The 26,743-nt window shown below is 47.7% G+C and overlaps 1 protein-coding gene across 3 annotated transcripts in view; it reads right to left on the minus strand.

The window, feature by feature from the left end:
- LOC142571363 (arylsulfatase B-like) overlaps positions 1 to 22,623 on the minus strand; it is a 132,269-nt gene extending 109,646 nt beyond the window's left edge. Inside the window, exon 1 of one of the 3 annotated variants that reach the window (XM_075679647.1) lies at positions 22,512 to 22,623. The gene's annotated coding sequence lies outside the window, so the exon portion shown is untranslated. Of the gene's footprint in view, positions 1 to 3,173; positions 3,282 to 22,198; positions 22,285 to 22,511 lie in introns of those variants that run through there. The other 2 variants (XM_075679649.1, XM_075679648.1) reach the window with 2 other exon arrangements.
- Positions 22,624 to 26,743: the final 4,120 nt, after the last annotated feature.

The raw sequence follows: 26,743 nt of genomic DNA on the forward strand, positions 1-26,743 counted from the left end.
TTTCAGGGTCGTACTAGTGGCACCATGATTCGTCCCCGGTGACAATTGCAGACAAGAAGTCGTCGCCCTCATTGTGATACCGGATCAGATGAGCCAAGGCAGCGCCGAACCTCTCCGTCTTCTGGCGGTGGTTCAAAATGTTGGGTATCCGTTGCGCACACAAGAGCCGATAACCGAGATGTTAATGAATTATGGTGTGAACCGAACCGTAACTGATGTTCACACTCTCTGCCAGTTCATCGGTGCTTATCCTACGTTCTTGTCTAATCAGCGCAACCTTTGCAATTGTGTTGGAGGTGATTGCAAAGGTTTATGAGATTGCACGGTGGCTTTGGCCCAGTCTTGGATCGTCTTTGCAACTTTCATGTCCTCTTTTGAACCGATTGCTCCAACGCTTCACAGTGGCCAATGAAATACAATGTTCAACATAAAAGGCAGCCATACGGCTACTAATTTCTTTTTGGGAAACACCTTCAGCTGTAAAAATCCTCACGACTCCACGCTGTTCAACTTTTTGAGCGTCCATTATGTCACGTAACCCTGTTCAACCCAGTGTATGAGAGTATTAAAGATTTGTCCTCACACCTGCGTGTAACTTTTGTAAATGAGAGATGCCTGTGTGCTACGCGCATGCCTCGCAGATAATGAACTGAACCATTATTGTGCGGGGTGGGTTGGCTCACTTTCATTTGACTCGCCCTCGTACATTAGAAATTGCGAAGCTACAATGGAATATACAAATGCCAAAATACAGCTTGATAAAGGGGAAAAGAGTGTCACTGGAAACAAAGTTCGCTGCACGTATGCAGAAAACCTCGCAACAAGAAAATTGAATATACGTATAAGTCTCCAATGAATCTAGGTATCTAAGAAAAAGTCACTGTGTATAATGCATCAAACAAGATAAGTAAATATGTTGCGAAATCACAGATTCACAGATCACAGAATCCTAAGGCCCGCCCCCTTCCCTCCATTACTCCTAAAAATCACGCGCGGCGCAACTCGGCGCGCTTCCTCCCCGCTTTTCTCCCTTGCGCACACAAGACTGAGCCACCATCGTCGGCTCACCCCCCCCCTCCCTTTCACTTGCACGCTTTCACTCGCACATGCATCATGCGGCGCGTGGTCACGATGTCATCGCTCTTATAGACTGCATACGGAACATGAGGACGACAGCAGGAATGTACCCGGAGTGTCCAGATAATTGCTATCGCAATAATTAATAAGAGTGTCCGGCAACTGAAGAGTCGCGCTGCGCATTACTTTCCGCAAAAGAAGAAGTAACAAAATCGAACTCTCGCCATGCGACAGTTCGCTGCGCCGCAACAATGTCTTTTATGTTTTATTTTCTGGGGCGGGGGCACCGTAATGAAGAAACCCGAAGGAAAGCATGTTGACCACAGTCGAATGCCTACTTTGGGCATCTACCCAAGAAATATCGGAGAAAACGTGAGACGATTGGTCCACAGAGAACCATACGCATACTGCTCGGTATCTTACACCGGCGAGACAAGACTTTCCGGAGAGGTCGCGCTCAAGCGAACGCGTTGCAATTCATCGAGTCTCCACAGTGATGGCGGCGAGCGACCACTGTTTCTTTTTTTCGTCTGCTAGCCAGAAATCGTCTACAACTCTGCCAAGCGAAATTCCACTCAGCCAGAGAAAAACGAATACGCACCGAAGTGCGCCGCGTGGTGGTCAGGGCAACACGAGAAAAACGCATAAGCTCTGGCTGGCTCTGGCAGCCCGTGGGTAGCGAGAACAAGAAAATTAAAGAGGCTGAATGTGTCCTCGCGAATAAAAGTCAAAGTAGAAAAAGAAATAAGAACATAGTTACCTTTGCTGGATTTAGTGTCTTCACATGGATACCTTGGCGCAAGTGAAAAAATCTTGATATTCTTTTCTGTGGCATGACGGCACACAAATGAACCACCACAACGCTTCGTCTCATCAGACCTCGCTGCGTGCTTTGTCAACTCTAGAGTAGTACAGTCTAGTCAACTTGTCTGATAGTGTGTTGATTTAGCTTGTCTCTTTGTATGGTCCGATGTACGACTTTAGAAAAGCCAATGCACCCTTTGCGTCTAATGTTTATAACAACATTAAACCCACAAAGTTCCGGAATGGAAAATTCAAAGCATGACTTTGGAAATGTCAATGTACCTTTCGCATAAAAAGTATATAAGATCTTTATACCTATAACGTTTCGGTATTGACATCCATGCGCTCCGTAGATTCCGCGGTCTCCGCGAGATGCCGCAACGACTCGCCATCGAAACGCGCTTGAAACTTCGTGCTTGGATGGGGCTCCTTGCTTTATGTGACTCCCTACGCATGGGCGTTGCCACGAAATGTAGCCAGAATTCGCAATAATCGCGCAGAAATGCATTTTCGAGCATAAAAAAATACATTCTAGACAAAATCCGGAATGATTTGATTTCCAGCGACGGGTGTTGGTTTGGTCGGCGGTGCATGCCAGCACGAAAAAATTTCAGGGTGGGGGGGTGGGGTACTGAAACCTCCCCATGAGAACTATATTATAATCTTTCCGGTGACCGTTTATCGCTCGATAACAACTGTTACTACAATTTTATCGCTCGGCACATGACGCGCCTTGACGTATCAAAGATTTCTCGAATGTTGTTGCCGATAGAACATCGATAGAACCTAGCGAAAGAATATCGTCTGATCAGAATGCGTGCGCAACGCGAATAGTGATGTGCTACCCGGAGCATTTATACGGACAAAGGATGCTGTGATAAAGCTGATTTCCTTCTCTGCATAAGAATGCGACTTGCAATTGAGGACTGTAGCCCGAACTTGGCAATGCGAAATTTTCAGTGCACTCGCCAGTTTCCCTATGTGTCTGAGTAACGAATACATTAAGTTTTTAGTCGAGCCTGTGGTCCGTGTACTTTTGCTCACGGGCGTAGATTTATGAACGCACGTGAATACTAGCAATCACGCTGAACGTACGGTGAGTTATGTATATAGTCGAGCCATTTTCCCGCAGATGTGATTTCGACGACCGACGATTGTGCTCGCCGCTATCGTTATGCGTTGAGTGCCACTTGTTTTTCCTGAGCAATAAACCGTTCCATTCGTGACTCACAGTTTAGCAATGTCTGTTTCTTCAGCGTCACTATTACGTCACAAAATTTTGACATACGCACCATTTTTCTCTGGTTTCTTCCAAAAGCGATCGTCAGTTGGCGAATGAGTCCCGAGGCAGCGGCACGGTTTGCTGAAGAGCAACGCAGGCGCTGACGCCCGCGCACGACGGCTTGTGGAGGTCAGGCGAGCGAGAACATGTGGTGCGCGTCGGCGAACGCTTCCGCTGCTTTTGTGCCATTGCATTTTCTTTTTTATTTTGCGAGTGTTCGCACGTGTGTCTGCCGAAACTGAAGTATTCTGGAGTATTGCGTGCCAAAACGGACGATCCGATTGCGTATGAGGCACGTCGTATGCAGCGAGGGACTCCGGCTTAACGTCGACCACCTGGCATTCTTTAACTCACACCCAATGAATGGACCACGCCCGTTTCTGCGTCTCTACCCAGTCAAAACCAGTACGTGACGCTTCGACTGTTCAGGATTACCTCGCACCACTCTTTGCGCAGAACGGCTAGACAGTATACGCGCTGCGAAGTCTTCTTGCAGCAGAGGACGAGACACTGCACTGATCGCACCGGGGACAGAAAACACGCTCAATAGGAGGAAATTAAGGCAATCTGGGCAACGTGCATTCTCGAATAACATAACTGTTTAGAGTCGGTGTTTGAAACACTTTGTGTTTAAGAGCTAAAAGTTTGACAGCGAGTCAGGAACACAGATACACGAGGACGAACGCTCGTTCTCATGTATTTATGTCTCTTTCTCGCTGTCAAACGATTCGTGATTTCACACAAGGCACTCTCGAATCGTGGAACGAGTGCGCAAGCATATTGACACGCGCATGAATTGTTAACGTTTTCGAGCGCAGCTCTTAGCTGCCCGTTCCTGCGTCGAACGTTGGCGTCCTCGGCGTAAGCGAGCGAACGAGCACAGCGAAGGATGAAAGAGCAGCAGAAGCTTGATGTGGGCGAGTTGGTTTAACATACTTGAAGAAAAAACAGTGCTACAAAGACGCGGACTAAAACAAGAACATGTACAACGATCAGGCTGCTTAAGAACTTCAATCTGGACGCTCTTCGGAAGGCGACAAATAGGGCTGAGGTAGACGTTTTGGAAATATTTTCCTTCGGAAAGACAAGCAAGCCTGAATGCCCCTTTAGGGCCATTGTCTCTGAGAAGACTTGACGGATGCAGGTAGGCCACTACCTAAAGCGCCATTTATGCCAATTGCCCCTAGATGACCCTTTCCTCGTGCGGCGCTCTAGTGAAGTTGTGCTGACTTTACAACAAGGAACTTGGAACGATGTGTACGCGTTTTCATTGGACGTGGAAGACCTGTATTATGCGATTCCTCATGAGGGAGTGCTCCGCGTCATTAGGAACAAGATCGAATATTTTGGTGAAGTTAGGCTCAGTTGTGCTACCGGAGTGAATTGTGACCAGTTCCTAGAAATTTTGAACTTTTACCTTGATTCCACCGTTGTTAGTTTCGAAAACCAACAGTATGTACAACGCAAGGGCATTTGCATTGGATCGTCGCTTGCTCCCATTCTGTGGGATATCTTTCTTAGCGCATTTGATAAGTGTGTAAAGAGCATTCTGGTTCAGTCATGTGATTAGCGCGGTTGCGCGTTTTATCGCGTTTTGCTGGAGCCCATAAAACGTTGTTCACTCGCTCACTCACTCCCTCACGCATTCAGTCATGTGCTCCTACTATACTGAGGTACGTCGATGACTACTTGGTGGTTGTTAACGTGGTACCAGGGTCGAGGCTAGATGACACTGCAGTCGGTAATTAACACTTTTAGAAATGCATCGGAGGCTTTAAACTCCATGTGCGAAAGGCCAAGTGATAATTGCATTCGTTTCCTGGACCGGAATCTTACTTTAATGAACACGGATGTTTGTTTGGAACAGCAGCTAAGATTGAACAAGTAGCTTATTTCATATGACAGTGCCTAGTACAAGTTAGTAAAAAGAGGAGTTGCAATGACTTGTCTAAAGGAAGCTCTAAATAAATCTTGCATCCACAAAGTATAAAGAAGCTTTAACAACCAGGTTACAAGGCTGCGCCTAGCCGGTTTCCCTTCTGATTTAGTTTCTAGCATCTGTGATAAGCTTCTTCAAAAGATCAAACAGGTAAGGGAGGGCATTAACAAAGAAAAGCCAGTTGATAGCAAGAGAGTACAAGTGATTCCATATTGGAACAAAGTGTCCCACAGGCTCAAGAAGGTTGCGCAAAGGCACAATGTTTATCGTGTCTTCAGCGTAACTTGTAAATTAGTCAAGATATGCCCTATGCTGACTACAGCCGAAGCGGAACCATGCTCTAAGAAACATGCCACGCATTACACGGAATGCACTAGAAATTTCGTATATGAGATACCCATAAGTTGCAATCAGGTTTATATTGGGCAAACGGGGCGGCGTTACAATGAAAGGGCGCGAGAGCACAATGGGGCCGCAAATAACAATAGGGGGCTCGTCTGACTGAACATTGTAGTCGTCACAAATGGCGTCCGTATCTTCGCGACACCAAGTTTCTGGTACGTTCTAGAGATAGACTAGAAAGATAGATATTAGAAGCATTTTACATCGCTAGGGCCGGGGGCACGTGCGTAAGCTGCCCGTCAGTGGCGCTTGCCGAAAAAGAGATTGCTGTTGTGATGCGATAAAGAGATCTTGATGACACGGTGGTACTATTCATTTTTCCATCTATATAAACCTTGTTTCTTCAAATAAAATTTAGTTGGAAGTTAGCGCCTGTCCGTTGTACATGTTCTTCTTTTAGCCCGCGTCTGTGTAGCGCTGTTGTTTCTTCAGGATGAAAGATCGAACGCGGAGCGCAGAGGGGGGGGGGGGTGACAGACTGCGACAGCGGAGAGGGAGCGAGGAGGAAAGCGGGGGAGGAGGTCGCAGTGGAACCATGAGGCGGGAAGCGGAAGAGGAGGGTATGGCGAAAGCGTGAGAAGAAAAGCGTAGTGCCGCGCAAGACGGGCTCTGCGGTGGCGACCACTACGAGATGGCGCCAGAGTAGTGCGCCGTTGTCTGTTAACCGCTGACGCCATCGATAAGGCATGCGGCGAGCGCGTCCATCGATACCATATATGGAAACAGCGCTGCATGAGCGAAGGTCTTTCAGCGGCGGCTGCTGTGAACCGCGCCCAGGAATCACACACTCGCTGCCTCTCGTGATCGCCCCCCCCTCCCCACCCCCAACGAGGCAGTCGCGCCACACTTTGCTCCGTTTCCTACGCGCCACACTAGACAGATTGTCCGCGCCAGCGAATATATCGTGAAGGAGGTCTATCGAAGGAGTTCCCGATACAGTATTTGATTATAGGACCTCCTTCTGTATATTAAATACTTGTAATATGACCCAACTTCTAATAATACATTTTGATTCTGATTCTGAAAAATGAGAACACGTATAGAGCTGCACTCAAATTTCGCATTAGGGAGTATCGTAATCGTCGGTGAATTTTTTTAGGTGCTTATAGTGCGTGCCGTTGCCGTTGTACTGCTCGCATTTGCAACCGGCGTAGCCTGTAAAGCTGTAAAAGCGAAGGCCTTCCTATTCGCTTTTTTGGTTTGGTGCCTATGGGTAGCGCTCAATCCACAACGGGGGATGCAGATGTAGAGCCTATACATTAGGGGCACATACCCCCTCTGGGGCAACGGGGGATCGTCGCGAGCAGTTCCCGTGCATTGTAGACATGTTAAAGGCCACCAGGTGGTAATAATTAATCCAGAAGCCTCCAGTACAGCGTGCCTCATACTAAAATCGTGGTTCTAGCACGTAGAACCCCCAAACTCATTAGTCATACCCTGCTTGTGCGCGCGTCTTCTCTTCACTGTATGCCTTGTGTCATGCATGAGTTGCTACAGCACTCATCAGCGATTCTGCTACAAAGGCTATCTATCTATCTATCTATCCGTCCGTCCGTCCGTCCGTCCGTCCGTCCGTCCGTCCGTCCGTCCGTCCGTCCGTCCGTCCGTCCGTCCGTCTGTCTGTCTGTCCGTCCGTCCGTCCGTCCGTCCGTCCGTCCGTCCGTCCGTCCGTCGTCTGTCTGTCTGTCTGTCTGTCTGTCTGTCTGTCTGTCTGTCTGTCTGTCTGTCTGTCTGTCTGTCTGTCTGTCTGTCTGTCTGTCTGTCTGTCTGTCTGTCTGTCTGTCTGTCTGTCTGTCTGTCTGTCTGTCTGTCTGTCTGTCTGTCTGTCTGTCTGTCTGTCTGTCTGTCTGTCTGTCTGTCTGTCTGTCTGTCTGTCTGTCTGTCTGTCTGTCTGTCTGTCTGTCTGTCTGTCTGTCTGTCTGTCTGTCTGTCTGTCTGTCTGTCTGTCTGTCTGTCTGTCTGTCTGTCTGTCTGTCTGTCTGTCTGTCTGTCTGTCTGTCTGTCTGTCTGTCTGTCTGTCTGTCTGTCTGTCTGTCTGTCTGTCTGTCTGTCTGTCTGTCTGTCTGTCTGTCTGTCTGTCTGTCTGTCTGTCTGTCTGTCTGTCTGTCTGTCTGTCTGTCTGTCTGTCTGTCTGTCTGTCTGTCTGTCTGTCTGTCTGTCTGTCTGTCTGTCTGTCTGTCTGTCTGTCTGTCTGTCTGTCTGTCTGTCTGTCTGTCTGTCTGTCTGTCTGTCTGTCTGTCTGTCTGTCTGTCTGTCTGTCTGTCTGTCTGTCTGTCTGTCTGTCTGTCTGTCTGTCTGTCTGTCTGTCTGTCTGTCTGTCTGTCTGTCTGTCTGTCTGTCTGTCTGTCTGTCTGTCTGTCTGTCTGTCTGTCTGTCTGTCTGTCTGTCTGTCTGTCTGTCTGTCTGTCTGTCTGTCTGTCTGTCTGTCTGTCTGTCTGTCTGTCTGTCTGTCTGTTTACGCCGACCTAGCGGCCCAAGTTGTCTACCTGCTTGGGCCGCTAGGTATTTGCAGCTGGTTGTGATGGCGGTCGTTCCATTGTCGTCATTCTAGCTTCCTGATATTACCCTCGTCATGCTATCGTCGTCACGCCTTCCACCCTGACCTAGTGGCACAAGTTGCCACTGGGACGAGCGTCGGATCACAAATCTCGGCCACTAGGTATAGGCTCGTGGTCGTGATGCTATCGTGGTCGTTTCGTCGCCGTCATTCCAGCTTTCTCATTCGACACTCATCATTGAGTTGTTGTTGTCACGCCACCATCATCATATAGTCGCCATGCATTCTTTGTCACACCGCCATTGTGATGCCTTCGTGGTCATTCAATCGTTGTCAATCCAGATTCACGATCTGACTGTCGTCATGTTGTCGACGTCACGCCTCCTACTCCGACCAGGTGGCCCAAGTTGTCGATGCTTAGGCAACTAGGTATGTGTTTGGGGTCGGGATGCCACCGTGATCATTGCATCAACACCATTACAGCTTTGTCATTCGACTTTCGACGTGCAGTCGTTATCACACCATTGTCGTCAAACAGCTGTCGTCATGCCGCTGTCGTCATGCTGTTGTTTTATGATTGTCATAATTCCAGTAACGTCATCCGATTGTCTTCCCGCCGTCATTGTCCTCATATCTCCTACCTAAAAAGGAAATTAGTCATGATAACCCACGTGCTCAGATTTTTTGCGGGAAAGTCATGGGATGCGCCTGTGAGCGCGATGCTCCAACTCTATAACGCACTGTTCCTCGTTCTCCTGCGCTATAGCTTACCTGTACTAGGTGGGACCGGTAAGACCAACCTCCGTGCCCTCCAGTCTGTACAAGTTCAAGCTTTGCGAATTTGCCTTGGTCTTCCCAGATGTGCATCCACGGCAGCAACAATAGCCGTCGCGCATGACCACCCCACCAATACGTATCTTCAAGTCGACACTTTAAGGATGCATATCAGGCACTTCACCCGACTTCCATCGCGTCATGTCGCCTCCCTTCCTGCCGCTCGACCTCGTTCAGCGTTTAGTAGGATTATTGCCGCCAACCATGGAACATTACCGTCGACCTTCACGCCTGCAACACGGCCATCTCTACCGCTGTGGTGCCTTCATCCACTCCAGGCTCTTCTTCTTATTCCCGGTATCAAAAAGAAAACGGAGATGTCTTTGGCCCTCAAACAAACCTTCCTTTCATTCCTGCATGACAAGCACAAAGAACGCATCCACGTATACACGGATGGTTCTGTCTCCTCTAAATGTTCAGCTGGAGCAGTGGTGATTCCCGCAGAGTCTGTCACCCTCAAGTTCAAGACGTCTCACATTACATCATCGACGGCTGCAGAACTCGCAGCTATTTGTGCTGCTCTGGAGTTTATTGGTCACAAATCATCACATTCATGGTCAATATTATGTTACTCGAAGGCAGCTCTCCAGTCTGTGATGTCCCCTTTCAATCACGGACCAAATGTGCAGCTAGTCGCAGACATCCGACTACTCCACCATCACGCAATCAACAAGGGGCACAACATCATCTACCAGTGGATACCGGGTCACTGCGGAATTTAGGGGAATCACAGTGCGGATGAAGCCGCCCGATCGGCCCACAATGGTGCTCATGTTATACCAATACCACTGTCACGAACGCAGCCGCGAGTCTTCGCTCCCTCGCCCGCGAGCTTACGCAGAATCCGTGGGACACCAGTGAATTCACGAAAGCACGTCTCTGCATATTTGATCCACGTCTGCAACTCCGTCTACCACCAGGGTTGAGCGGAATCAACACTTCTGTGCCGCATGTGGCTCTGCGTGGCATTCACGAACTCCTATTCATTCCGCATCCTACTTGCGACACCTGCGGCTGCGAGGAGACGATTGAACACCTCCTTTGTGACTGTCCCCGTTACGAAGTGCCAAGAAAAGTGCTCGTGACCACGCTCGAAAAACTGGACAATCGCTTCTTTACAGAGGAAGAAGCTCTAGGACACTGGTCCAGACGGGCTTCGGCACCCAAGGCCTTAAGGGCTTTGCTGAAGTTTTTTAAGGACATGCGAATTGTGCGACCTTCTTTGGGTGTTGTAGCGTGTAGTTCCTTTACCCCTTTTCCCAGCGCAGGGTAGCCAGCCGGTACTTACACTGGCTAACCTCCCTGTCTTCCCTCCCCTTTATCTCTCCCCCCCCCACCTCTTGCTGCGCGCAAGGCTTGAAACGCAGCCGTTTACAGGGAAGCTGTATACCTCTACCGTCCAAGGAAATTTCCGTGTCATTGGCGTGGTAAGCAAAAAACTCCCCATACGTGGGCCGATCCCGGAGATAGTGCAATGCCGGGCAGACCCGTGGCGTAGGTGAAGCAGGCGTTAAGCACTCCCCATACGTGGGCCGACCCCGAAGATAGTCACTCTTGCCGACGTTGCGGGGCTGAAGCATTTTCTTTGAAGGTTTGGGATACAATGCTGGCGCAGGAGCAAATTTCAGTATCCTCGAGATAAGTCATACATCTCGAAGTGCCAGTAACACGTACGGACAGCAGCGGTCCGCGAACTTGGCGAAACAGATTCATTCCATTCCTTAGTATGCCAGCCACTATTTTTGCAACCAACGACTGCACACGTCCTCAGTGCACTTGATTCAATCCAGCACGATTGAAGCACAAGGCGTTAGTGAAAACTCAGTTGTACTTCCGACAGCTGATCCCACGGAAGCAAGGTGGAAGCAGTAGTGGTTTCGTATTCGTGCGCAGTCGCTGAGGCTCTGTGCGGCACGCCACCGAAAGCGCCATCTCGTTTCTCTAGAACAAACTGCCTCGCAAAAATGGTCGATAGTCCAGCGCAGGACGCGGCCGACGTATCCGTCGTTAGTCGGCGTGCCCTGGCTGCAGACGGCGTAAAATGCTTCATGCTGCATTCCGCGTCAGCCTCGTCACCCAGAATGCACCGCGTCCGCGTCTCGTCAAGCAAGGGGCAAACGGGTCTTGTGGCGGCAACGTGGCGGCGCGTCATCCTGCACGTTGCAGCGAGTTAGCAGTTTCGTATCATCCTGAAACTCCTACTTTTGTGTAAGATGCGAATGCGTCTAGGCGGCGCGGCGCACGCGCTGGACTATTGACCCTCTTCGCAAAGCAGTTTCCTCTAGAAAAACGAGATGGCGCTTACGGCGGCGCGCCGCACGTTGCCTCAGTGAAAGCGCACGAATACGAAACTATTACTTCTTCTGCCCTGCTTCTGTGCTATCAGCAGTCGGAAATGCGACTGAGTTTTCGCTAATGCGCTGCGCTCCATTCATGCTGAAAAATATGGAGCGTTGGAGTGAAGAAGTGGGCAGTAGTTGGCTGCGAAAGTAATGAGTGGCATATTAAGGAATGGAATGAATCTGTATCACCAAGTTCACGGACCGCTGCTACATAAGGACTGCCGATGTTGCCGGCTCTTCGCGATGTACGTCTTCCCTCGACGATTAAAAAAAAATTCACTCATCCGTCAGCGTTGTAGCACTAACCTCCAAGGAAAAGACTTCAAGCCCGGATCGTCTGCACGAGTGAGCCGCTCGTCATACGGTGACAGAGGGCGTAGCGCCGCTTTTTGGCATTTAGTAAGTTTCTCACACGTTATCTGCACGCATCCACCCCAACTCACACGGGAAATTACGCCCACTATATCGCCAACGTATCACAAATGAGTGAATGGGCGCACACTTGAATCAATGCGCCGAAATATGGGTGACGGCAACTACAACGACAGCCCACTATAGTTCGAAGCTTAACGTTTGGTAACGGTGTACACAGTAAGCGAGTGACTAGCGATAATACGTATTTGCTACAAGTTATTTCAACTAGGCGTAACCAGGTTGATGATGATGATTACAACTAGCCAAGTTATTACAACTACAAGTTATTACAACTACGTTACTAGCCTTGCGTCCAGCAAGAACAAATCTATCGCGACTGAGAGTATCCGCGAACGATCAAGCAGAAAATAAACGATCAGATAATGACCACACGGGGAACTTCATTGAGTCGGAAACGTGACAAGCCGCTGCTTAAAAGTATTTGCTAAATAAAGAACGAAGAGCTAAATACGCTGATGCTCATTCAATTCATAAGCGGAAAGTTAGGATAGCTTTGAATACATTTTCAGCTCCGTTTCTATTACAAGCACCGTAACACTGCTCACGCCGTTTGCACAAAGCGTAATTAATGAGCTCCGAAAGCTCTTAGGTGTCCTTTGAAGCTGTAGCCAAAGCCTTGAGTGTCGTCCGCGAGTCACCGTCCACGATATCTGCCGAAACAGGCTTGCAGAGCCACACTGGCGTCGTGTACACTCAGTGTAAACACAGAGGCCACGGAGGGAGCTGAGGCAAGCAATGGACGCGTCACCAGGCGATCAAACATGGCAGCGCCCACCGGGACCGCCGTGAAAAGGGTAGGCAGCGGAATTGTCTTAACAGACAATTCTTAACTCAATACTTTCGCCGCATATCACCAGGCCAGATAAATAAAATTTGCATCAACACCCGTAAGAACATACTTACGGTTAGTGCAAAAACTTCAACAATACTGGAGACCTTGAAGGGCATTCAGACTCTTGGTAGTATTCAGGTGCGTTCCTTCAAGGTGTATAGGAAGGATTCTTCCACTGATGTGGTCTCTGACGTGAACTCGAAAATCACGGACGAGGACGCCTCTAAGCTTGTGAAAAAAACGGTTCGCATACGTACAGTAATGTACCTCACCAGCTACGTAACCAGCGTTTGTGAAAGTGGGTTACGTAAATCACCCGGTACGACCATGTGTACCGATGCCGCTACAGTGTCACAGGTGCCAACACATAGGACACGTGAGTGGAGTCTGCAAGAACACCATGACTTGGGAGCGTTGAGGCGGAAGTCACCAACTGAACGACTGTCAAGTGGTGGCTCCTAACTGTCCAAATCGCTCTCGATCACATGATGCGACATCAAAGTCGTGTGAAGAAATTACAACTGAAACACGGATACTAAGGAAGATGGCGAGGGATAATTCTTCCTGCAGAGAGGCAGCTAAATCTGCGCCGATGGCGACATCGCCCACAGCAGAAGCACTAGAGTGCCAGTGGTGCACCCGGACCGCAGAATCCGGAGGCTTCGCTTGCAATTCGCACCTTGCCTGCACCACCGTTGCCACAAACAGAAAGCGCATCAAATGGTCAGGCGACCACTGCCGGCTTTTCAGTGTCGTTTAGAGTGTTCCCAGGAACTGGCCTCCTGCAACATGATTCCGAGGTTGCCTGGCCTCCTCTGTCGTCGATAGGTTCCCACATGAACATTCTATGGTGCGTCCAGCTGACAACCAGCTTGATGGAGCTAAGGTACCGAGCATGCTTCGATAGCTGATGAATACGATGCGTGATGTACTTTCTAGTCTGCGCACACCCTCAGCGTTGGCTGCGTTACAAATTATGGGCACACTGGAGCCGTTATAGCGCGCCACTACACTAATAGGTTATCATGGCGCTATCATGATTGTTTTCAAGCACGCGGGCGTCGATCTGTTATGCAGTGGAACGCCTGCAGTCGACGGGGTCGTCTGTCGGATTCTCGGCAAAGAATATTCAAATATAAATTTCTAGTTATGGTTATCTGTCAGCCCAACATGATACCTCCTTTTCGACTATCGGGATGCTTCCAAATGTGGTCACGGAAGAGCTGTGCAGAAGCAAAGTCGTGTTGTGCACACGTAGAGACGTGGTGTGCGCCCGACGTGCGATGACTGAACACACTTTCTGTGAATACATCCGTGCGACTGTGAAGCATAAACAGAGCGTGTTTTCAATCATTGGAGGCCACATACTGCCGAAAAAGAGATTTTACCCCCAACAGGTAAATTCCCTTATCAAAATGTGCCTTGGGCCGCACAAAATCATTAGAGACATTAACGCCCACCACCCATTATGGTGTAGCGTTGCAATGAATAAGCGAGGTGAGGGGCTGACCAACTTCATACTTAACGAAAATTTAGCTATAATTAATGAAGGTTCCTCCATATTTCTCCTAGGTCCGTCATATAGTAGTTGTTTGGACGTTGCGTTTGTGCCCAGAAGCTTTCTATCGTCAACATACTGTTGTACCGACTTGGAGACACGTGGTAGTGACCTACGTATGGCTAAAAGAATTCCTTCAAGCCTCCCCACCGCGGGTTCGATCTACACCGACCAGCCAGGTAATAATTAGACGCTTGTAGACAGCGCTTTTTCGTGCCACGCCTACGCCACTTGATCTAGAACATATGTGCACTTCATAACACGACGAAGACGCATCGGCACCTAGAACCTCTATTGACGCTGAATACGAAACCTTACGTGCTATACCTCGCCTTGCATAGAGGAAATGTAGAAAGATGAAATCTGCATCGCACGTTTCTATCTGTCGTCAAACTCAACGGCACGTCCGTCGACGCCTTGACAAACCGAAGACTAAGCGCTGGAGAGGATTTTGTACATCCCTAGATCCTCGCAAGTTACTTTGCAAGGCTAAATATTCAGACCAAAAGTTAAGTAAATCCCAAACAATGTAGAACTTAAAAATAGAAATAGAATTTAGAAATAAAATTTTGCTTGAATTGTGCAGTTTTACGTGCCAAAAACCGATTTAATGAAGAGGAACGCCGTAGTCGGGGACTCCGGAATCATTTTGACCACCAGGGGATCTTAAATGTGCCCCAATGCGCGGTACACGGGTGTATTTGCATTTCGCCCCCTTTGAAATGCGGCCGCCGCGGCCTGGATTTGATCCCGCGACTTCGTGTTTAGTCGTGTAACACCACAGCGGCTAAGCCACCGCGACGGTTCAATACATTTTTCAAGTGAAGCTTGTATTGGCTCACAAGTTTCAGTGGCGATGTAGTCACGCAAAAACACAGTTGCTCCCAGAGCAGAGCAGATGCGGGAAACGGCGGTTTGATGAGTTAACAGCTACGCCGGAGCGGGAGCGTGAGTCACAAGCAAGGATTCCAGCTGCATAGGCGCGTGCTCACGCCACGCGCGCAAACAATCAGAGCCGTTTCGCTTCCGCCGGGGAGGGAGGGGACAGGAAAGGGTCTCGTGCGCGCTGCGCCGGCTTTGTTTCCGTTCAGGTAATTCTTAGAAAACGGATGGGACGGTCATGCGTTGTGCGTTCTCCCGAGGAACTGGCAGCCTTCGACGAGCAGCGGTGAGAACTCGCCGGTGAAAGGGCTCGCCTTCGGCATGCCGATCCAGCCGTAAAGGCCTAAATATAGTCCGACGCAGCGTGAGCGCGCGCACACCTTACGTCATGTTGGCGAGAACAACAGCATCTATAGTTCGACAGATGTTTTGACGCACTGACGTCGCCAACGCAACTGGACGCGGCCAACGCGCTCCGACGCTCGCCCGACTATAAGCGCGCCTCTAGAGCCGCCCGAGCCCAAGCAATCCGACAGCAACGAGAAGATACCGAGCTGAGGGAGCGGAAGGCCGAGACAACCCGGCACCGTTGCCTGTGGCGCGGGTGGCCCCTGCTTGCAGCCCATACCAGTGGATATTAAGGTTTCGTCGCTCTCTCTCTCTCTCTCTTACCTGTGGTCATAGAGTTTCATAGAATAATTATTAGAGGGAACTCTGGCGCTAGTGTCTACGAGAGCTGCAATGGGAGCGCTTGTACCTGCATGGAAATTATGGAATCTACATGGATTTGCCTAAACTTCGTCCTCTGGCTTCAAACGGCTTTGTGACTTTGTAAACTCGTCATTTTCAACAATGTACTGCCTAATAAATAATTAAATAAATATTACTAAAGTTGTCCGACGGCAGGATTTGAGCACAGTACCTCTAGCACAGAAGCCTGATATTGAAACCATTAGGCCATAGACGCATGCATCGACAATCGATATGAAACGCCCTTATGAACTTATCGCGGGCAAGTCAGTGCCTTCAGACGCTTGGCGCGCTTCGATTTGGCCACCTCTACGAGCTCAATCATTGTAATTGCTAGTGGTTGTGCGTGTTCGTAGTGTCATCTGCACTCCGAAGAGTATAGATTGCTCTGAAATTTACGACAATGAAGGTATATAAAGCGTAATATACAAAGCCACAAGAACGTCTGAATTCACAAGCAAGAAGATCAGACAAATCCGTGTACTTTCTATCATTTCCATGATGGGTCAACGACACCAGCGCCGGAGTTCCCTCCAGTATATTGCAGGAAACTCTATCCCTGTGGATTACTTAACCGTGTCGAAGGTCAGGTGCACGCAGGATAAGCTTCGCTCATCCCCATTTTCCGGTAGGCGAAGGGTTTTCTTCTTCGTCTTCTTTTTTTCTGCTAAGCACCATCCATGAAATTTTTAAGTACGTAGGTTTCACCACAACTTAAACTCGTCTAGCTGCATTGAATTCATTCGCAAGGACATTAGTTGGCCAACAGGAATAACTACCCTGGTTCAAACATATGCTCTCATAAGTTTTAAAAAGCAGCTCATTACTCTTGATACATTGTCGCTTACATTATTGTTTTATCGTGTGGTGTACTAGGTCAAAAACTAAGCTTACGCTGTTATGAAGATTGCAAAACAGAATTATACGGTCGATACGTAACCTGAGTTTTCTTCACCACACGAAGCTTTACATTATGACATTAAGTATACTCACCATCAAACAATTGTTAAAGTACAGGTTCGCCCTTGATGCTTTGGAGCTAGGTTATTTGAATCGTGAACTTTTCGATATTACTTGCTACATAAAAGTGAACGCGTATAATTTGAAACCAAACTAAATTGCAACCATACGAGCTCACACAAACTACGCAACGCAAAAGTTTGTCTTTCCAATTAGCTCTTTATTAAACAGCAATTTCTTGCTACTGGAGAAACTGAACGCAAAGTGGTCGGCTTGTGCCTTCAAAGGGTCCCAATCTTGCTGGGCAGCATCTAACTTGCGGTAAACATGCAAGCATCATGTGAAAAATTTTAATTATTTATCTCTTATTTTGTACTAAGGGGAGCGTACTTTTCTAACACGATGATGTTATTTGTATTCGCTGTATTTTACACTCTGTAGACACTTGAGCCTTGCTAGCCTGTGTTTGTAATTGTGTTTTACCTATACACACTTTTGCACTTATACATCCTATCCCATATTTCTACGGAATATGGCGCTTGTGTGCGTATATATACTGACAGGTCATTTTCTCCAACTACTTCAATAACGGTATTCGTAATATCGAATTTGACGACCTGTAAGAGCTCCCGACTCGACCACCAAATTACACCAATGGCTGCGGCGATTTTAGCCATCCGTAAAGCAGCCCATTTTACATCGAATCAACCACCTCAAATATGGACTATGTTTTGTGACGTGAAATCAGCGCTGCAAGTGATTGATTCTGCCCTTATACGAGAACCTTACTATCTCTTTGCTCAAGATGTGGTAGAATTACACGATTTCGCCCTGAGAACTGGCCATTGTACAGGGTTTCAATGGATTCCAAGGCACTATATGGTTTGTATGGAAATGAACTGGCCCCCAATAATGCCACGCAAGTGTTCATCCCATTTTCTCGACCGGGCACTAATGCTCTAGTGTGGATACACTATAGGAGCATGAACACGGTCCACACTACGTCTTGACGTAGTGTGGGACCGTGCGGTGGTCCAGGGACCCAGATGAGTCCAAACTCACTTGCTACAAATAAAGTTTTTCTGTCTGTCTGTCTGTCTGTCTGTCTGTCTGTCTGTCTGTCTGTCTGTCTGTCTGTCTGTCTGTCTGTCTGTCTGTCTGTCCGTCCGTCCGTCCGTCCGTCCGTACCTACACCTTATCAGACAGTGCAGACAGTTCGGTGTCCGAGGTACCCGAGACAACTGAGCACGTCTTGTGGATTTGCCTACGATATGCTGTGCAAAGACAATCATTGGTACAATAATTGACAAATACACTAATCAACCTTTGTCTGAATAGGTCCATTGGGTCGTTGGCCGGATTCTTGTCGGCGTGATGTTGTAAAAGCTCCAATCAAATTCTTTCACGAGAGCCGTCTAGATTCGAGGCTTTGTAGAGTCTTTGCTATTCATGTTCACTCACCGCCATCTTCACCTTCATCAACACCTCTCTCCCTTTCTCTCTTTTTACGCCCGTCTTAGGCCAGAACTTCGGCGGAGGTGCCGGTGATAGACTCTCACCTGGTCAGCCTATGGGAAGAGAGGCGGGAACTGGCCAAGAGGTGGAAAAGACAACGTCTAAACAAACACCTGAGACAACGCATCGCTCTCTTGGCAGAGCAAGCCCAAGGCCACGCCAACGAGCTCGCTAAAAACGAGTGGGCGACGTTCTGTGGAACCCTATCAGGAACTCTCGGAACGACCAGTACGGGGCGAATACTACGAAGCCTGCTAGACCTGACGAGCACGCGTACGGATAATAACAAGAAGCTCCAAATTATAGCGGACAACTTCGAGGGTACAGACCAAGATCTAGTCCATGCTCTTCAGAAAAAGTACATAGGACCCTCACCTGCCACGGAATCGTCGTACGCGAGGAGACAATACGAGGGGGAGGCGAACCCTAAATTAGACGAAGAAATAACGTACGCGGAAGTGTATGAGGCGGCACAATCCGCAGTTAAATACTCGGCATTGGGCCCAGACTCGATCGCAAATGCAATGATTCGAAACATGGATTCGGTAGCCCTAGCGAAAATAACAAAGATTTTCAATAGCGAGTGCTGGGCCAAAGGAGACTTGCCCGAAGAGTGGAAATTGGCTAAAATAATCATGATCCCCAAACCAAAAAAGAATCCCTCGATTGATACACTACCGCCGGCGTCGCTCACGTCCTGCCTAGGTAAGCTCTATGAAAGGGCTATCCATAACAGATTGCAGCGATGTCTGGAAGAGCGGAGCTGGTTCCCGGACTCCATGATAGGATTTCGCACAGGTTTATGTGGCCAGGACGCGTTCCTCCTACTTAGAGACGAAATTCTAACTAATATACCGGCGACGAGAGACTAGTCCTAGCACTAGACCTCAAAGGAGCCTTTGACAACGTCTCCCACGCCGCAATATTGGAGGAACTCGAACTCGCGGGTTGTGGTGAGCGCACATAGAATTACTTAAGGATGTTTCTTTCCAACCGCGAGGCGAGCATCAGTATTGGCCAAATGACTTCGGATTTATTTAAAATGCCTGACAAAGGAACACCTCAAGGAGCAATGTTATCTCCTCTTCAACATGGCGATGTGTCGCCTCGCGCGCGATCTGGATCGGATACCCGACCTAGGTTAAGCCCAGACCACACGTACGCTTGCGGACGCGCGCAAGCTCGCGTTCACGCGCCCACGCATGCGCACACGGTGCGGCATGGCTCGTCGAAACGCGGCGTGATCTCCGGGAACAGCTCCTCTCTGTTATCGCGCGCTTGGGTTGCCTCGCGTCGGCGCGCCTGGCTACGCAGCTACGGCGCGGAGCGTTCAACTCTCACTGAAGCAGATTTATATCGTGCAAGAATGTGGTTCTTCCTTCCTTTTTGCACTGATCTAACAGCTATAAAAATATAACAATTACGTTTATAAATATCGAAGCATCTTGAAACGCTGTCAGTAACAAAGTACGAAGCGGCGCCTGCCGAGGCGTCTGTGAGTGAGCCCAGTCAGCGCGAGCTGTCGCGCGTCTTTGTGGATGCAAACCACCATTACTCGCGAGGCGCGGCAGGCGCTAGGCGCGCGGACGCGAGCTAGCGCGCGTCCGCAAGCGTACGTGTGGTCTCGGCTTTACACGCTCTACACGGACGACATCACGCTGTGGACGAGCAGAGGTTCACTAGGGGATAAGGAATATACGCTCCAAAGCGCAGTATTAGCGGTGCATAAATTTTCTACATGGAGTGGCCTGAAGTGCGCACCCGAAAAATCTGAGATCATCCGCATACACGCGAAAGGCTACAAATCCAGACGATCGATTAACATCGTGGTTGAGGGCCAATCAGTCCGAGAGGTACCCACGATGCGAGTCCTGGGTTTGTGGCTTCAGAGCGACGGGAAAGCAGTACAGACGCTCAAGACCCTCAAATCCACAGCCCACAACATAGCCCAAATGATACGTCGCGTGACGTATCGAAAAGTGGGAATGCGAGAAGATGATACCCTAAGGCTCGTACAGGCCTTAGTGGTCAGTCGAATCGCGTATGGCTTACCGTACCAATTCCTGAACAGGGAGGAGGAAAAGCAGGCTAACAGAATAATCCGAACCGCTTGCGATGTTGCTCTGGGCCTGCCTAAATGTACTTCAACGGAGCGCGTGTTAGCTTTGGGAGTGCACAATACTTTCGACGAACTGAGGCAAGCCACCCTGATGCGACAGAGGGAGCGCCTCAGCTTCACAAAAACTGGTAGGGCAATATTGGCTAGACTCAATATTAGACCCCATTTATCTCACAGAGCAGGCCGTATCTCTCCCTCCTTCGATGAGATCCAAAGTTACAGTAGCCCCAATTCCAAAGAATATGCATCCCGAGTACAAATAAAGAAAGGCGCAAAGCACGCGCACAACACATTCAATCAGCGTACTCTAATAACCATAGGTAGAACACGTACTAGACCAAAGGAGGTACACCGAACGAAGTACGCCCTGGCAGTCGTGAACGCGATCAGCTAACAGCAAATTACCGCGTCGGCCACGGCGGGATCCCCCACCTCGGCTGAAATATTAGCAGTGGCGACTGCACTCGCTCGCGCGGAGCGTTCGCAAAGGGACTCGGTCGTGGTCACGGACTCCCAGGAGACATGTCGCATGTTTCTCAAGGGGCACGTGACTGCGGCTAGCCTCGCGATAATTCCCAAATCCTTCAACCACCATCATCGCCTACTCTGGTGCCCGGGCCCCGCGGGGGTACAGGGGAACGAAAAGGCTAACGCGTTAGCTCGAGGGCTCACTAACCGAGCGACGGCGTCCTCTTCTAACCCCAACCACCCGCACTATCCCTCACAAAATTCCACCAATTTAAATGCCAAAGACATCCCTGCTCATCAGCGCGGAGTCCGCAGAAAGTACCCGCCGCCTCACCCACAACTTAACGGGGAAGAGGCCGCCGATTGGCGCAAAATACAGACCGGAGTATTCCCCCATTTAAAATTGCTAAATGCCATGTATCCCACTCGTTATAGGGCCATGTCCTTGGTGCGATGGCATACCTACCCTAATACATATAACCTGGGAGTGCACTAAGCATCCACATAGGCCAAATACCAGTAACACAATGGAGCAGTGGGAGGCACAGCTCGTCCGCTCCGACCTGGCAGGACAAAAGTCCATAATTAGCCAGGTCAGGCATGCGGCAGAGGCCAGTAGGGCCCTGGATTGAGAGGCTCTGACCAATGCTCCTTCAAATCTTTTCCATTGCAGTAAAGTTTATCTCTCTCTCTCTATTCAGACCGACCTCTCAGCTTGCCTACCATAATAAATGTCTCTCTCTCTCTTCAATTTGTCAAATAAGATGTTATCATTTATGTAATCCAAGGTATGTGTGAAACCAAGAAACATTCAAAGAAATCGTTTTTCTTTAAACTTCACCAATATATATTCTTTCTGGTTGAGAAGAGCAAGTGCTGTTGAATGATTTTTTTTTTTTGAAAACCATGTTACACATTTCGTTACCTCGTACTTGTTACAGAAAGGATATGGTCGATTATAAATTATTTTGTCGAAAACTTTAAAAAGCACAGGCAATATCGACACTGGTCTATTTCGAAACTTTCTTTTTTGTCTTTCTTACATAAATCGACTACACGAGATGCTTGCATTTTGGAAGAAAAAACACCTGCTGAAAGACATATCTTTACCTAAAGCATTCCAAAACCGCTTAAATGCAATTAAGTCTATTCCTTTATGCGTAGGCGTAAACTTCTTCAACAAACGATCTTTCTTGTCAATTTTGCCCGATAGCTCGCGCGTCATCCATGGGTTTCGGCAGCCTTTCTTTCCAGACGTTTGGAAATTAAATGTGTTTATTTTTTGTACACTGCCAAGGAAGAACACGAAAAGACTGCTTATTAAGTGTTAGATATTATAGTGCAGTATACTTCATAAATTCCTTTCAGTTTGAATTTGGTCTTACTACACGGGTACCTCTGTACACAGAAACTATGCCGCTTGCGGAAACAGCAGTCTAGGCCATGTACTCGGAAATCCATTGGAAACCGAGTGCTACAAGGCTCGGTAAGCGTTATCTCACCACTCCTTCGCTCTTCAGAGATTTCGCCTTTCTTCTTACTCTTCATGTAGGGTAGCAAACCGGACGCTCCTCTAGTTGACTTCCCCGACTTTTCTCTTTATGCCTTCTGTCTCGGCTAAGAAGCACAAGAGTTCCACCATGCGTTAATGAACGCCACTGTTGACGTGTTTGTTGACTCGAATAATTGAGTGACGCATTTCGCGCACTTCTACCGGCGGCGCCCGCGCCGCATCACGGCCACTGCGAACGAAGCGCGAGTACCTCGCCTAATAGCGGCGGCGGTGCCCGACGGAGCGCGAGTGAAGACGCTTACCGCGTGCCAAGCCGAGTCTTTCGTAGGCGTCAACAAATTTCTGCCATCGCTCAGGGATTTCGACAGGGCGCCTCGGTGTGCTCGCCACCAACTGAGCTCGCTTGGAAAGCTGCTATCGCAATCTAAACGGACGTGCGCGGAGCAGTTTGCTATCCTCGACAGGCAGCTGTCGAGGATATCTCGGAACCCTCAGCACAATCTCGCAATAACATTAACTCTTGCATTCGCCGCTTGAGGGTCACAGCAATACACCTCTTCATTTGTCGCATGAGTGCACTAAAATTTAGGTGCGAATGCAGCGGCTATACTTACAGCTGTTATCAGCAAGTACACTGAACTCCATGTACGAGAGCAGATGATAGTGTATCTCCTAAAACGCCTACGCTTTCATGCCGTTTACAGTGAGTGCGGCGAACTGATGTCTAGCCGTTTGTGTTTCGCGGTGCTTGTTGTGGTCGTTGTCCTGTGTGGCCGTGGCAAATAACCACAGTGGGGGATTGGCCATGAATCGGGTGGTTAAATCAGGTGCAAAAAGATAATAATAAAGGAGTTAACAAATCGAACATTGGAGTTTAAAAGTAGGCGTTTTGTGTTTGGAGAGAAAAAAAATAATCACAATAAAACCGGGTTTAATAATAATAATAATAATAATAATAATAATAATAATAATAATAATAATAATAATAATAATAATAATAATAATAATAATAGATAAAAACTAAAAGAAAGCTATGGCGGGGAGGGAGAACGATCAGTCTAACATGGAAATCGATTGGTTTCAATGAGGTCATTTTGGATTGCGAAGCAAACATTTCTGTGACTGAACCCAATAATGGAGGCTCCAAAAGATAGGATCACAGGCACTGATAAATTTTGACCAATAGTGCGAAGCGGGATTTCGAGTAGTCGTTTTCTTATAATAGAAAAACGCCTGCAAGACTACAAGAAATGGTTTATTGTCTTCGCTTCGCCACAGAATGAGCATAATGGTGACGGGACCAGGCCAGACCTGTAGAGATAGAAGTTTAACGCAGGCATACGGCAGCGCAGTCTCGTGATGGACACTTCAATTTTCCGTGTTCGGCAAAAATCTCTGTGCCAAGGGTATGGGAGATGTCCGTAATCCACAGTGTTCGTAACTGCGGAGCCTAATACCGCCTGCATTATGACTCTCCTGCGAAATCTAGCAGCAATAACATGAGCAGTTAATGGGCAGTAAGGAAGAATCGGGCCACTTATCGATGCCTTCACCAGAGAGTCTGCAATTTCATTTATATTTAGTCCTTTGTGGCCAGGCATCTAAATCAAACGCACGCTTCTCAAGTACCAGGTACCAATGATTGAAATGTCCTCATCACGCGAGAACCACCAGAGCAGTGAAGGATGAGCACAATGATAACGAATCAGTGACAATCACGGCTGACGTAATTGATGGTCCTAATTTGCGTAATGCCAGCGCTACAGCCATGAATTCGGCTAAAAAAATCGGTATGAAATCTGGCAGCCGAAGAGACAATGTCCAATAAAGAATCGGGGAAAATGTTCGTACACCTGACTTTTCTTCACATTGTTAAGCATCTGTCGCAATTACAATGTTTGTTTGAAGGTTTTTCAGATGATCTTGTAATATACCGTCTAGAATACGGTGTGGAAGTAATTTTGCATTATAAGAAAAATGTCATCGAATTGAATATCCGTTGCAACAGCTCTGTCGGGAATAGGAAGTACATCGCATATGCGCACGCCCAAAGAGTGAAGTAATTTTTGCACGAATAAAATTGCGGAGTAAGTAGTCGCGGCCAGTTGACACCGAAAAACAACTCAGATTGTGAAATAAAGATTGTTTGGGGATGTCGCAGCGGTGATTCATAAATCCTTAAGAATGTCTGCACTGTCAAAAGCCGGAACCTGCACGAAAGAGGAGGAATACGGGATTCTAGATTAAGAATAGAATTTGCAACAAATTTAGGAAGACCTAAACACAGACGTAACGCTTCTCTTTCTAAGAGGATTAGAGGACGGGACATGTAGGCTGGAACTCCAGAGAAGAGCACGCAACCAAATTCTAATACAAGGCGAACGTACATACGATATATCATTAGGAGTGTATCTCTTCTCAATCCTATTCGACGACTGCTCAGCCTACATAATATACCAAGTGCACGGTTACCTTTTTCAGTCACATGATCTATGTGTGGGCGCCAATTGAGAGAGGCGTTATAAATAATTCCGAGGTATTTAACATATTCCACCTGTGGTATGTCTTGAAGGTGGTAAGACAATGAAATATGCACTATGTCACGTATTGGAAAAATGAGAACAGCACATTTGCTGGGATTGGGTATAAAGTGATTGACATCTAACCACCTCTCCAGAGCACAAAGGTAAGTTTGCAGTCGTTGGTATAGCGTGTGGATGTCGTTTGCAGATGCGAAAAACGCAATATCGTCTGCATAAACGTAAGTAGTTAATTCTTGATGACAAGGTAGTGTGCTCAGGTCGACGTGGGCATGCCAGATGGAGCAGCCGGCCCTGAAACCCATCTGACAGGTACTAAGAATGGAATTATCATTAATACATTTCATGATACGAAGGTGAAGAAGCCTCTCAATGAATTTTACTACGTTTGGTGTAAGTGCAATGGTCCTAATGTTATCCAATACATACATCCCTTCTTGTTTCTTACGCATCAATATTACTTTGGCGAGCTTCCATTGCAACGGAATCCACGCATATTTAATTGAATAATTCACCAGGTCTAAAAGAACGTTAGGCGATTCCTGTAACAATATTTTTAACATTGCATTTGTGACACCGCCAGGCCCAGGGGCTGAATTCGGCAAGCATAGTGCAGTCTCATTTAGTTCAGATAAGGAAATTGAAGTAAAGCCATCCGAAGAATCTAATGCAGAATGAATAGCCGGAAGCCGGTCCATAAATCGATTTTCTAAGCCTTTGGCAATCTCTTCTAGGGAGGCGCTCAATTCTTGCGGCGTCAAAACAATTGAGTGTAATGTTAAGGGTGCTGGTAGCACCTTCCTAGCACGAAGTGCAAATAAACCACTCTTATTTTTTTTAATTTTATAGATAATCGTAATGCCTAATATCGTATTCGTCTTTGGCTCGATTAACAGTACGCTTAAATACACCAGCGTGAAACAGATAATTTTTCCAATTTGTCGGGCACTGATTATGCAGAAGCATTTTCCAAGCAGCTTTTCTTTTTCTATAGTCCCGCGTACACTCATTATTCCACCAACGGCAAGCGGTGCCTTTAGCCGAAGGGATTACAAATGCACCTTGCTTCCGCAAATCTTCTAGAATTGAGCAAATGGTTGAAGCGATTTCCTTATCATTGGTATTGGCAAGTTTCGAAACGGCTGAACGCAAGGAAGTCTTAAATTTCGTATGGTTCACAAATGTGCATGCCTGGTATTCTACATATGTTATTGGACAAATGATTTCAAATGACACAGGAAGATGATCACCGTTGGTTGCTGAGTCAACCGTTTCCCACGACAAAACCTTGATGCCAGCGCTACAATATGCTAAATCTAACACCGAACGAAAGGGACCTCTAGCAAACGTTACTTGTCCTGTGTTCTGACATGAAAGGTGACTGTCAATAGTCCACTCCAATAGTCGCTTACCACACAAATCTGTTTTAGCCGCCACGACATGTGATGCGAATTAAAATCCCCTACAAACAAAATTTCTTTTCTACAGGCAGCCACAGCCCTATTCAAGTTGACGTGTACTTTGTACACCGGTCGGGAAATAAGCATTTATAATTGAAAATGGATGGTATCCTGGGAGAAATAAATCTATGGCCCAAATTTCGCAGTCGCAGTCCATTATTTGAAAAGAAATTTTTGCCTTGTGACAAATTCTACTGGAAACAAATATCATTAATCCTCCACCTCGCGAGTCTCGATCAAATCAGAAAGACCGAAAACCTTTCAAATGAAAATTTTTCTCTGGTGAAAGCCGTGTTTCTTGAAGAAGTAAGATATCTGAATTGAATTGAATAGATAGGCAAGATAAATCTGTCAAAGCTGGAAATATAGAGCGACAGTTCCACTGCAGTACTTTCAATTGCCCAATGGCGTTGAACGCACAGCAGCGGCAACTGCCGCCTTTAGAATACTTTCTGTAATCATAGGAGATGGTTGACTCTTTTCTTATTTTGGTTCCATAATTTTGGAAATTGGGTATCCCATACGTTTGGGAGC

Source organism: Dermacentor variabilis, chromosome 2 (genome assembly GCF_050947875.1).
Source record: "Dermacentor variabilis isolate Ectoservices chromosome 2, ASM5094787v1, whole genome shotgun sequence".
Taxonomy (NCBI): domain Eukaryota; kingdom Metazoa; phylum Arthropoda; class Arachnida; order Ixodida; family Ixodidae; genus Dermacentor; species Dermacentor variabilis.